The 13,875-nt window shown below is 35.6% G+C and overlaps 1 long non-coding RNA gene across 1 annotated transcript in view; it reads left to right on the top strand.

The window, feature by feature from the left end:
* Window positions 1-247: 247 nt before the first annotated feature.
* Window positions 248-13,875, top strand: part of LOC149168832 (uncharacterized) — a 206,158-nt gene continuing 192,530 nt past the window's right edge. Inside the window, exons 1-2 of the long non-coding RNA XR_016259348.1 lie at window positions 248-1,193; window positions 3,334-3,481. This is a non-coding gene — a long non-coding RNA (uncharacterized LOC149168832). The remainder of the gene's footprint in view (window positions 1,194-3,333; window positions 3,482-13,875) is intronic.

Below are 13,875 nucleotides of genomic sequence, written 5' to 3'. Positions count from 1 at the left end.
TGCAGGAATTGTTGTGACTGATGGGCTTTCCCTAGGCATTTATTAGTCTTTGAAGTTGTCAGCAGCAATACCTCTGAATTTGCCACCTATTGCTGTTGTGTCTATCCTGTGTCTACTCTGCATGTTGTTGTGGTGTCTATGGAACAGAAGTTGAATTGGCGTTGGCATTGTTGCATGTTGTTGTGGTGTCTACAAGCTAAACTGGCGTTGGTGTTGCTGCATTTTGTTGTGGTGTCTACAAAACAGAAGACACAAGTTGGAGAGACCAGAAGAAAATCATAGTTGTGTAGCTGGCCAGAATAGGAGGATCATAACTGTGTTTTTATAGGTGCCCAATGGAACAAAACCAAGGATCCTCATAATTGTGTGTGGTTGGGCGAGAACCAACAAGACTGCCCATGTAAGCACGGGAAGACGAGAACCAGGCTCATCATAGTAACCCATAGTGCTTACGTTGTTGTGGACCACAGGAACACGGACCATTACACAGACACTAACCCACAGCAGGAAAGACAGGATTAGTTCTGGTCCCAGGTTCAGATCCAATTCCAGGCACAGATTAAGTGCCTTTTGAAGTTTACTACCTCGCTAGTGAGGAAAGGCTTCCTAGCCACTAGGAGTTCCAATTCCCTGTGAACCCGTTGATCTAGATACAGATTCCGTGCCCAATATAGTAGCTGATCCATTTGGGGATACAAAGCATATAGATTCAGAGTTAGAGGCGGGTTAGCCGGTTCCAGCAGTTAAGGTAGCAGTATATAAGCTACTTCGTTTGTTGCCTTTGTGCCTTCTGCTACTCCATATAATCTGGTCTCTTTACATCTATACTTATTTGCCATGAAGCTATGCTCTGCTGCTGATGCTGGAGGATTTGGAAATGTTGCTTTATATGCGGGGTAAAAAAAATCAACTACTGAAACAACTTCTTTTACCTCTGTCCCTATTGCTTATTATGGGTAAGATCGGACAGCTATCCCTGCTAATGGACACTCTCCATATACGGAATTCAAAGTGTTGGTTACTCTTTCTGTGCTTCAGTGCATAAAAAACAACGTAAAGAGGCCAGCCGATATAGTGAAAGGGGTTGTCCGGGCATGCTCTTTAATTGGTTTTTATTCGGTCATTCAAGCTGTGTTTCAGGCCGGACAAAAACATCCACCTAATACAGAACCAGAACAAGCTAAGGAACATTGGTAAGATCGATACATACCTTCCCATCAAATTTCCGGTTCAACTATGCTTTTATGTTCTAGTCCTTTTCTTTTCTTGTCTTCCCTGTGTCTTTTGTTTTTCTTTCTGTAATGGGTGAATAGTTATGCATGCCACTTGCAGCGTTTTATAGCAACCTGAAATGCCAATGTAATATCAAGCAAAAGTTTACTTTGTGAATTTTTGTTATCCAGAATTACAGTAAATTCTATCACTAATTATTGGGCATCTATTTCTTCTAGTTGTGGGGACTACCAAGTACCAGAGCTACCCATTCCCGGAGCTACCAAGTACGTGAGCGGGGAGCCATCCTTGGGATTCAAGAAGCGCCCTCAATTTTGGTAAATCTACCCGCAGCTCGAGCCTTTCAGGATCACTCATGCGCAACTATATCCCAAATAAGGAGGTGACATTGACAGATAAAAAGAGCAAGAATACTTAATAGGAAACAAATCTACTAATGAAATGAAGAACAAACCATTATTAGTTTGTCTTATATCAGCTAGAACGAAGGGGAGATCACAACTATAAGGTTGCGGCTAACCGGAAATTTCATGTCATCTCCAGCCATTCTAACTATTATTCTGATCACTTAGACTACTATTCTGAGTACTGGAAGAGTTAGATGGATGATTAGTTTTTACCTCAAATAATGCAGTTGTACTAGGCAGTTCAGTGTGTCCAAGTGTCGAGCTAGAAGGAAATTTTCTGAGCTTTATTCTAATCCAAGATGCCAGCCTTCCTCTTCCTAGGGAACTTGGGAATCAATGCTTTGGACACTTTGCATGCATGTAAGGGTAGCGGGTAAGCCTCTCTTTTTAAATTGATTTTAATTTAAAATTTAATTTTAATTTAAGAATGAATTTCGGAATCAATTCTTCAGACACTAATTAAGAACGAAACTTCATAATCAATTCCCCCAACAGCTAGGATGCATTGCAAGGTGAGAGTCGCACGCCTCTAATTTTAATTTAATTTTACTTTATTATTATTATTTGAAAAAAATCTATAATTTCATTTATTATTATGTTATCTGCCTCTTGAAAAGTCATGGCATTATGTTACCCACTCTTTCGAGCCCCCTTATCCTGTGGCCTCTTGACCATAAGTGATTTCAGAGTGGGTTGTATTACAGTCTTTAGGCTATGTGGGTTCAGATCAACATTTCTCAGTTAGTTTTGAGGGTTTCGATCAACATTACTGTCAAATAAATTTTTTTCATTGACATCCCCATCTGGTCTCCCCGTAAAGCTGACTCGCTTCTGTTTGCTTCTTTTCAACCCTTGCTTGCTCTCTAGCATAGACAATCTGTTGAATCTTCCTAAAATAAGTAAGGTAGCAGGGAAGTAAGGACCAACAGCTATAATTAAGGCTTTTGGGTTAGTAGGGTGTTTCAATCCAGTTGTATATCCAAATTAGGATTATGAATTTCACGAGATTGAGATTATGCCTTTTATTCTCTCTTTCTAGTTCTAATAGTGAGTGTGGGCTTCTCCTTAGTACCAATATTAATTTTATTTGTCTACAATCTCTCATGGTAGTAGATTGGACTGCTTATGTCGCTAGTATACTGGACGACGATGCTTGTATTTGGGTTCATCTTGAATTTATTCCCCTTGTAGTGTTCTTTAAATAAATACAACCCATATTATATCTAACTTCGATATTATGGATGATTTGGTCGTTTCCATCTTGGTTTTTTACATATTCCAAGTCTTAAGTAACATCATTTTCACCTTTCTAACATCTTCTTGGATGTGTTTCATGCACCTCTTTGCTTTTCAATGTGTAATGTATTTTTTTGTATACTCCACGGCAAGTTGGGCCGCATGGTCATGTCTAATGCACCTTTCTCTTTGGCAAGGTGATCCACATGGTCATGTCTAATGCTGCTTTCTCTTTCTTTGTGCCTGTTTTTTCTACGATTGATGGTTCACTTTGGAGGAGTAGAGAACATATAGCAGATAATTTGATGGTTTCTTTGTCCATGGATTAATTAGAGCTATTGTGAATGTTAAAATGGCAACATTTTCACTATTCTAACAAGAAAAAACCTTAGATTTCCAATCCTTGCTATTTTTTGTCGAAAAGCTTCGGATGATGGTTCAATGACTATGTTGTTAGGCTATCGAAGATGCTTCGGATGATTTGGTGGATGCAAAGCCCCACTGTCAAAGAAGTGCAGTGGATGCAAAACCCCATCACAGGATCAAGTTATGCTTGTGTCTATACCAATTCGAGTAAACCGATTGGAGCAAACCACAAAAATTGGGTACGTTTTTTGTGAACACTGTTGGCCTATTAAAGTTGTTGAAGACTTTTGCAGTCTAATTTTGCATTAGTCGTTGTCTTCTAGAGATCATGTTCTTCACTTTTGCTTGTAATTAATCTATTATGATATCTTTTCTTTCACCTTTTCTTTTTATTTTTACAGCTTGTTTCTATCTTTTATCCAAACCTCTGGCATTATTAGAAACCTGTAGTTGTACCCTCATCGAATTTCTTGAGTGTCTCGGTTCATACTGACAATTTCCAGATGAAACTTTATTTTTCTTGCAACAGCTTGGGAGAACTTTGCAACAAAAAGTATTGAAACTGTTGTGGGTGAGTTTAAATTTCCCATAGACAGTCAAACTGAGGAGCAAGTTAACTCAGCTTGGCAGTAGGGCCAAGTTGAATTTGATTTGGGAGTATTGGAAGACTAGGCTGAGTTTTTTATTTTTTTCCCTCACTAATGAAGTCATCTTCCTTCTGGGGTGTTGAATATCAATTGAAATGTACTGGTATGACAACTGAGTGCTACATAGGTTGTTGCAAGCCTAAAATGGTTAAGCATGTTTTCTTGCATTGTAAATTGTCAAAATGTTATGTGCTTGGATTTTCTATTGAGTATAATGTTCTCTTTCTCTCTATACATTGGAAAAATGCATTGTGTTTGGAGACAAATGGATGATTTGACATACAAGTCAGGCTATTTTGTATCTAATGCATCCAATCGACTTTTCTGTCTTATGTAAATGATGTTGTTGGGACACTTTCCTTGGGCTACACTCTTTGTTGCACTATTTTGTGTTGTGTTTTGAAATTCGTTCTTATTAACTATAGTCCAGAGAGTTATACCAGCACGTTTAACAGTTACTTATGATACCATAATTCACACTTTGGAATTACCTCTAATTCTTCTTTGTCCCTACAACTTACATCTGGGCCCTCTGATTAGTAATAGTAGAGCACTAAGATTTGTGGGGCCAGTGATAGCAGAGCACTTCAATCTCTTCCTACTAGGAGTTAAAGTGGTGATGTTCAACTAGGTGTGGAGGCTAGCTCTACTTGGTTGGATGTTGAACAAAAAGCACTAGTTCATTGTACCACCCCTCGCAGAATACGGGCTATCGCCCTTCTAAGAAGAGAAGTGTCTGCGTCATCAACAGTTCAATATCACTCTGTTGAACTAAACCGATATGCTCGTAAGTAAACTAAACAACATGGCTTAATATCCCCCATCTGTTTGCAACTTTGGAATGGTTGAATTTGGGGATTGGATTTCATTTCTATATTTGTGGTTTTTTTTCTTTTGGAGACTACATTACAAGTTCAATTACGATATGCAATGACAATTTCATTGAATGTTGGAACATTTAACAAATTGAACCTAAACACTTAACTGAACTCGGTTTTGTTTTTATAGTATTCGGAACAAAATCTGATAGAATAAATAGATCAGACAACACCTCGGTTTTACCTTATTCTCTATGCTTTCCACACGTTGACTGAAACAGAAAGAAAATCCCAACAAGATATGATGACATTACAATTCACAATGATAGAGATTTACAAATAAAACGTAGAGATGTGAGTCTCTGGTGGGTTTCTCTAAGGTGTAATGTGTTCCATGGATGATCCTACAAGGTGCTTGTTATGTCCTATTGATTAGTGTTGGGCTTGTTATTGTTGTAATGCTCTTCGTGGATCTTTTATGTTCCCCGTCCCTCCTTCATTGAGCTCTGTCATTGTTTTGTCATCTAAAATATTTATCTAACCCTCCAAAAACCTACGATAAGTAGTTGCGCCAATGTATCTTGCTGCAGTTGAGGTCGAGGGTGGGGGGCTTCATCGATGGACTTGAGAATGCAAGGGCTAAAAAGATTGGCAGCAAGGCTAGTAAATTTTACCTGCCTTTTCATGGGTAACCGTTTCATGCACAACGCCCACAGCAGTTTCCTGTTCAATTGCCTTAACTGCGAACTCAACCCATGAAATCCTCAACCACCCACTCCCTGTCCTCCCATTTAAGGCAGGGACTAGCTGTCGTGCAACCATCCTTGTTTTAAATTAAAATCACGTCATACTTATATATTGAAAACCTATCCATATTTAGGAGACTATTGAGATGTCTGAATATATTCGAACTCAAACACATACTAGGATGTTTTGTGCATGGAATATATTGAATGTGAATTAAGGAATAAACAAATATACTATTTCGTAATATTTTAAGGGTTATTCTATTTCAGCAAATCATATTTAAATTTATAAGTGTGTACAATATTAATATATCTTATGCATGTATTTTGGATTTGCTTTCATGAGTACTCTTTTCTACATCAAAAAGAGGAAACTTTGTAGAAATCATGTGGAAAAATTGTAATACGGTAGCATTATTAAAGATAAATTATTGAACAACATCTATTAAATATTAGAAACTTTGAGCTAAAACCATTAATAAACAATCCTTGATGAACAATAAAGACCTGCGTAGTATGACAAGTATTGTTACACATTGTTACATATTAGAACATATTACCCTTCAATTTAGGACAAAGAAGTAACGATACCACCCTCCTTGACCTCAGTGTCAGTAACACATGTATGCAGGTAATAATAGTAGAAAACATATACTTGCATATGATCTTGAGTTTACGATGTTATATTTTATAATCTAAGTTTGCACCTTAGGTACTCATAACCATTTTTATGTGGCTAGAAAAAAGTAGTGATGGTAGAGACACGTCTACGACACAGTGTTGCTGCCGTCGCCACCACCACCATTGCCACTAGCAACGCCACTGCCACCACCACCGTTTCCACTAGCAATGCCGTCGGCACCAACCACTCTGGCACCTGAGCTAGCCATTATAATGCGCTCATTGGAAGCAATCTTGGAAATACTAAAAGGGTCGTTGATAGAAAATATCGAGGAAGAACGACCTCATTTTGAGGAAGCAAACCTCGAAGGATCTAAGGGATCAGATCATAGACAACCTTATGAGGACATTTCTAGGGAGCTACAAAATATTAAGCTCCTATAATTTTCAGGAGGGAAAGCCAAAAAACGTGTTGAATCATGGTTGGAAGGAATGACAAGGTGTTTTGTGCTAAAGGAATATGCCTTCACCTCCATAACAAATATCGCTACATTCTAGCTAAGAGGAAGTTCCTTAATTTGGTGGGGAAATCTAGAAAAACAATTGCATCTCACATTAGACAACATTCCTTGGGAATTGTTCGAGAAAAAAAAATTCACAAAGTAATTTTTGCCCTACTTTCATGAGAGGTAAGCTAAAGCCTTTCACGTGTTAGTCCAGGATAACAAAACAGTGGAAGAATATGAAATGAGGTTTATGGAACCCATAAAATATTTATCTTACCTAAATATTGATGAATGCCAAGTTGAGCATTTTATGTATGGATTAAACCCCTGAATCAGGGCCATGGTCAGAATGTGGAGGCCATCATCAATAGTAGAGGTAGTTGAATGTGTCAGTTATGCAAACGAGCATATAGGGATCAAAAGGTACATCAGGTCGATGAGACCCCCAGAGCCAAGATTTCTGGGGGAAACCCCCCGAAACTTCTTTAGGGAAGGTAGTTCGGGGGCACCTCCTTATGGTAGTAGGTTTACTCCAAGAAGAGTAGAAGTAAGGGCTCCAGTGGCAGTTAATGTTGTATCTGCGGTTTCATCAAGATCTAACATGAGACCATGGAGCTCTCAAGGAACTTTCAACAGAGGAAGAAGCACAATGTGAAGAAACATATTTTCAAGAAACTCACAGAATGGTGCAAGGGGATCACCACAGGTTAATTGTTGGAGATGTGGAGGACCTCATTTCCATCATGATTGCCTAGAGGCTTCATCATGTTTTGTGCATAGGGAAGGAAAAGAGCCATCATTAAATACCAAAGGCAATCATAGAATCCATGCAACATTCAATAACAACTAAGAAGAACATTAGTCCATTGTAGTAGAGTCATCAGGTACAATTAGTTGCAGAAAAATCAAAATCTTATTTAATTCTGGTGCAACTGATAACTTCATTTCTTCATATTCATTGGATAAATGTGGGTTGGCATCATGCAAGAAAAAACAATTTTAGGCAGGTATAAATGGCTTCAAGGGAACTATAGTCCATAGAGTCAAGTGTTGAGGAATGCATGGTGGATCTAGGGGTTTGTTCGACTAAGTTAAAAGTATATATCACTGCCTTAGGAACTTATGACCTCATCATAAGGATGGATTGGTTGGAAGCTCCCCAAGCTTAGGTGGACTATTATGCAAAGATAATTCTTTGCATCAATGATGAAGGAGATTCGATCCAAATCCAAGGTATTAAAAGGAAGGTATATGTATGCTTTCCTAAGAAAATATTGTCAACTATATGTAGTAAAGGAAGTAAACAAGGCAAAGCGACCATCTCTAGAAAAATATCCCATATTGCCCAAATTCCTGGATATTTTTCCCAAGGAACTACAAGGGTTACCTCCTTAAAGGGAGCTTGATTTCACAATAGGATTAAAACCTAATACATAACCAATCTTTAAGAAACCCTACAGAATGATAACTCTAAAGCTTCAACAATTTCAAATATAGTTGAAGGGACTATTAAACTTAGGACTCACCTGGCCTAGTATCTCACCTTGAGGTGCACTTGTAATTTTTGTCAAGACGAAAGATGGTTCTTTGCAGCTTTGTATAGAATATTGAGACTCAAATCAAGTTATAGTAAAGAGTAGATATCTAATGCCCTGAATTGATGATCTCTTCGTCCAAATGAAAGGGGCTTCTGCCTTTTCAAAAAGAAATCTATGGTATGATTATCATCAATTAAGAATTAAGGATAGTGATGTTCCTAAGATTGCATTTCGAACATGCTTTAGGCATTACGAGTTCACGGTGGTGCCATTTGAATTGACTAATGTGCCCACAGTATTCATGAACCTTATGAATATTTTTTTTCTATAAATACCTCGACCACTTTGTACAAGTCTTCCTAGATGATATTCTCATCTACTCCAAAAATGAGAAGGAGCATGAGGAACAATTACAAGTAGTACTATCATGCCTAAGGGAGAATGAGTTATATGGAAAGTTATCGAAGTTTTCTTTGATTCATAAGGAGATTCATTACCTTGCTTACATAATATCTAGTGAAGGGATCTTAGTATATCATGAGAAGGTAAAAGAAATCATGGATTAGCCGATACCGAAAAACTGTGCATTAAGTGCATAGTTTTATGGGTTTAGCAGGATGCTATCGAAGTTTTGTAGAAGGTTTCTAAAAAATTGCAAAGCCTATCACAAACCTCCAGTGTAAAGGAGTTAGATATAAGTGGACTGAGGAATGCGATATTGCATTCACCGAGCTTAAAATATTGTTGACTAGTGCACTAATCTTGCGAGTACCTGACATGGACAAAGATTTTATTGTATGTATCAATGCATCCAAGTAAGGGTTAGGTACAATATTAATGCAATACAAGGGAGTAATAGTGTATGCCTCAATGAATTTAAAACCTCATGAGGAACTCTATACCATGCATGATTTAGAGTTGGTCATCGTAGTTCTAGCTTTAAAAATATGGAGACACTATCTTGTAGGCAAAAGCTTTGTGCTCAAAAGCGATCACTGAAATTTGAAATACTTGTTTACCCAAAGAGACTAGAATGTTAGGAAAAGGCGATGGAGAGAATTCTTAAGAGAATATGACTTAGGAATATCATACATCAAAGGGAAGGAGAATGTAGTGGTATATGCTTTAAGTAGAAGATGAAGGATCTTTTCCCTTATCCCCATTAAGATAGATTTGAGGGACTAAGTGTTATAACATCTCTTAGAAGATAGTTGGAATCTAAAATTAAGATTCAAGCTCTAAATTAAAGATCCAAGAGAACCTAAGTTTGAAGGATATGAACTAGAGAATGATGGACTGTCACAATTCCAAGGAAGGATGTATGTTATGGACCAACAAACCCATTGGGAAAAGTACTTGCCTTTGGTTGAAGTTGCATACAATAGAAATTACAATAGTTCAATCGGAATGTCTCCATTTGAAGCATTATATAGAAGAACTTTCAAAACACTACTAAGTTGGGACAGGTTAGAGGATTAGGTGATAGTGGGATCACCAAAATTAATTCAAGAGATGGAGGAACATGTAAAATAAATTAGGCAATGGTTAAAAGAAACACAAGATAAACAAAAAAGTTATGTTGATGCTCACAGACGAATAGGAATTTTGAAGTAGGAGACCATGTTTCTATCTGTATCAGACCAAACAAAAGAATCATCTAGCTTGGAAAGGGAACAAAGTTGTCAGACATGTCACTTGATGTATTGCACTGCCACCCCACTTGGATAAAATTCATAAAGATTTTCATGTATATGTATTAAGGCACTACATAGTTAATGAATCTCATAACCTTCAATATAAGGAGTTGCAAGTATCGAACAAGGGAACCGTTTTGGTTGAACCATTACGTATACTGGAACATAGGGTTTGATGGCTCAACAACCACCTAGTGGACCAGGTTAAGGTCCAATGGGACACGTATAGTCCTAGGTCTACTACGTGGGACGACACATACACCATATGCCACAATTACCCCAAAATGTTTCGATTTTTGAAGAATTTAAAACTTTATTGTGTATATCCTTACTTTATTTAGCTAGATACACAAGATTGTCATTTTGAACTTATCTATAAATATGGAGAGTTACACGTGAAAATGTTATTTCAAATGATCATGTTTTGTCATGTATCTTAATTAAATATGTATATGTCGCTAGTGCATGGATACCAATGTGAATTATATTATGAATGAAATGTATACATATTATGTTTTACTTATCTGCGTGTGTGATTATGTTAAAGACCACATATTTCTTATTATTGATGAGATGGATATAATTATAGTGACCACACTTGACTACTTAATATGAAAGTTATATTGCAGGTATATTGGCTAGACATAGCCAAATATGTTAGATGAACTCAAAGATAAATATCATAGATGTCAACAAATATGTATGTTGGAAACTATTATTTGAATATATTTTGTTTTCAATATATTGATGCATATATTATAATGCATAGAAGAGTGTTATATTACAGATGATATCATTATTTTGGTTTTGAATATATTGATGCATATATTATAATGTGTAGACAAGTGTTTATATTGCAGATGATATCGTTATCCAAACCGACCATGTGATGACAAAACTCCAAGAACAATTGAGGCTCAATGATATGCCATGATAGGATGTTGACCCTGGTCCTACTAGGAGGGGTGGAAGTATTTCCAACTGTTTATCCTCCAAAACCTAGAGTCGTGAGAGGATTGTGCAAGTCGTGCTCCCCTAGACGTGTGATGATGACTGTTAGATGCCTATTGTGGAAGTTAGGTCGTTATAGTTAACACTCCCACCCTTGGGGTTTTATGGATGGTTAGGTCAATATAGTTGATGCCATGGCATATTCTAGTAGAAGATGGATAGGATGGGGGTGAAAGAGATTAGGAAGGATAGGATGATTCTAGAATAGCTTGAGAACTCTACTGGGGCAAGGTATGACTACTAAGGTGTAACCAATGAATGTTCAAAATACAAATTTTAAGTGTCCTCACATTATAAATGAGAATTCAATTAAGGAACAGAATCCTTACATGATTAGATTAATCACTAAGGTAATTATTGATATATTATATAAACCCTAACTTCAAGATGAGATTTTTGCAAGAGGAGTGTATGTAATGACCCATCTCGAATTACGAGCAGAATACAATTATTAGCATACAAACAAGACATGCATATGATAGCTACATATGCATGCATTGCACTAGTATACATAATAATTGATTATGAAAAATGCCTAAGTATAAGGTAAATTAATTAATTAATTAAAAAATATTAATTAGATATCTAATTATCAAGGAATGCATTAAGTCTAAAATTCATTAATAAATTTAATGAATATACTAAATTATAATTATAATTAAATTAACTAAACTATTAATTTATAAACTCATTTAAGGTATTAATTAAATAAACCCTTTTTAAGTAAACTCTTTAAAAAACATACATACACACACTAATTAATAAAACCATTTAAAGGGTTATAATTGTATTTTAGAAAATGAGGGGCAATCAATTTAATTTTTTATTTCAACCAAAGAGTTGGTGACAACCTTGAAGTAATAAAGGTCATTGAATATTTATATTTTAGAAAAACAGGGAGAAGACGATTACCTAAAGTCATAAAGGCCCTAGCAGATGATGGGCAACGATCGGGGAAAGTTTAAGGGATTTTTATGCAGAGGCGATGGGCAAGTTTCATGGGGAGGAAGAAACTTCTCTGATAAAGGAAGATGATAGGGCGAAGATGAGGGGGTGTTATTTGTTATGGAGGGGAGGCTGAAAAAATGAAGGTTACGAAGAAGGAGCATTACAAATTGAGGGATGAGTCTGGGCTTGATTTCCAACTAAAATTTTGGAAACTTGAGCACTTTTCTTGGTGTTTTGGGCATGAGGGCCAGAAGACTTCGATCTCGAAGTCCTCTGGGTCTAGGAACTAGAGATGTTGATCCTAGATAGGTAGGGAGGAATTCGTCAGTTTGGTAATAAAAGAAGAGGACCCAGAGCAACATTAGTAAGGGATCAACATCAGATGAGAGAACCAGGTATGTATTTGCATTTAATTTACTAGAGTTTATGTAAAAAATTGCTTCTCTTATTAGAATGTAAAATTGGGCCCTACAAGAGGTTTCCCAATATTTCTTCTAACTCTAGCCAAAACCCCCCACCTCCAGCTCAAGCAAGGCTGGCATAAGGATGCCCAATCTTCACTCAACCATTGCCTTTAGTATACATATTAATATATATAATTTATAATATTATTATTAAGATATATTAATATTCAAGTTTTTTTACTCATTTCCTTTTATGAATATATTCACTTCTATGTTTATTTTATTTACATTTGTTATTAAATTATTTAATTAAAATTATTTGAAGATTAGTTTATTTTATTTTATATTTTTCTTATTCTATATATGATTTAATAATTATTAATTTATTTATCCTTTTTTAATCTTAGTAGCATTTAAAACCTTTTAAATTATTTTTGACTTCCTTCTTTTTGTTAATAACTTCATTAATTATTGTGAACGTTTTAATTCGGTTAATTTTTTTTTCTCAATTTTGACCTCATAATGTTCAACTAACCTAACATCTCTTCTCCATTTCTAACCATGTATCTCTCACCTATTTATCTCTCAGCAGTTGATCAAATTTTGTATATTTTTCTTGAGGATGAGCCACACTTCCTGGCTCAAAACATCAACAATAAAAATTTTGATGTGAGTAATCTGGAAATGTTTGAACAAAATTACTCTTCTCACAAAAGTCTCCACTTTGAAATGAAAAAAAAAATTCTATAAACCAATTGATATAAAATGTTGTGAACCAAATCAGGCTCGGTAATTTCATGGTTAGAGATCTAGAGTTTCGAGCCTATCCATTAGAAAAGCGCTCAAGCCGATATCAAGCAAGCACACAAAGAGGACAAGAATACTAATGAAGTCACATGCTAGATGCCATGTTTAGGAATCGGTTGAGAAATAAACAGTTGGTAATTAACAATGCATATATATATATATATATATATATATATATATAGAGAGAGAGAGAGAGAGAGAGAGAGAGAGAGAGAGATATATAAATCTAAATAATGAATGAAATGTTCATTTTCAAGATAGTCTTCTTGGTTAATTTTGCTCAAAAACTCAAAGAGACTTCTTATAATCATGAGTTTAAGTTGTTTAATCTAAAAAGTTTGGGTGCTTTAAGTTTTTTAGGGCGTTGAATCCATTTATGCATTCAAAAGTATACCTTAAATAATAAGAAATCACAATCTTGTTGGAAATTATATTGTTGGATTCTAATTAAAAACGCATTTAGCTATTAGTTAGATTGCACCATATTTTATGTACTAACATAATTTAATAGTTCATATGTCATTGTGAACATTTTAGTGTAAATTATAATGATGATAACTATTAATATTTGAATTTCAAAATGGGAAAAATATTAATTTCTTTATTAATTTTATTGTCACAATTTATTTTTTAATGAAATAGAGAACATTTATATTAAAACAATTGGATTCATGGCAAGAACCAATTACATGATTCAAAGATATCCAAGACTTGCAAATTTGAGATTGAGCACAGAGGCTCAATCCAAATCCTCAAGCAAGTTCCCCATAACACAAAAAATTTAGTCCCTTTCCAAGTTAAAATTTTCAAAAAAAACCCCAATATCCAGACACATTTACATTCTACTTTTCACTAATTTCATTTGATCTAGTCTGACTTCTTGTTTTTCTAGG

Source organism: Pinus tabuliformis, chromosome 4_2, assembly GCF_031772625.1.
Source record: "Pinus tabuliformis cultivar Carrire ecotype Pingquan chromosome 4_2, CPIR1, whole genome shotgun sequence".
In the NCBI taxonomy this organism is placed as follows: Eukaryota; Viridiplantae; Streptophyta; class Pinopsida; order Pinales; family Pinaceae; genus Pinus; species Pinus tabuliformis.
Note: the sequence above shows the minus strand (reverse complement) of the source record. Positions and strands in the feature narration are given on the sequence as shown.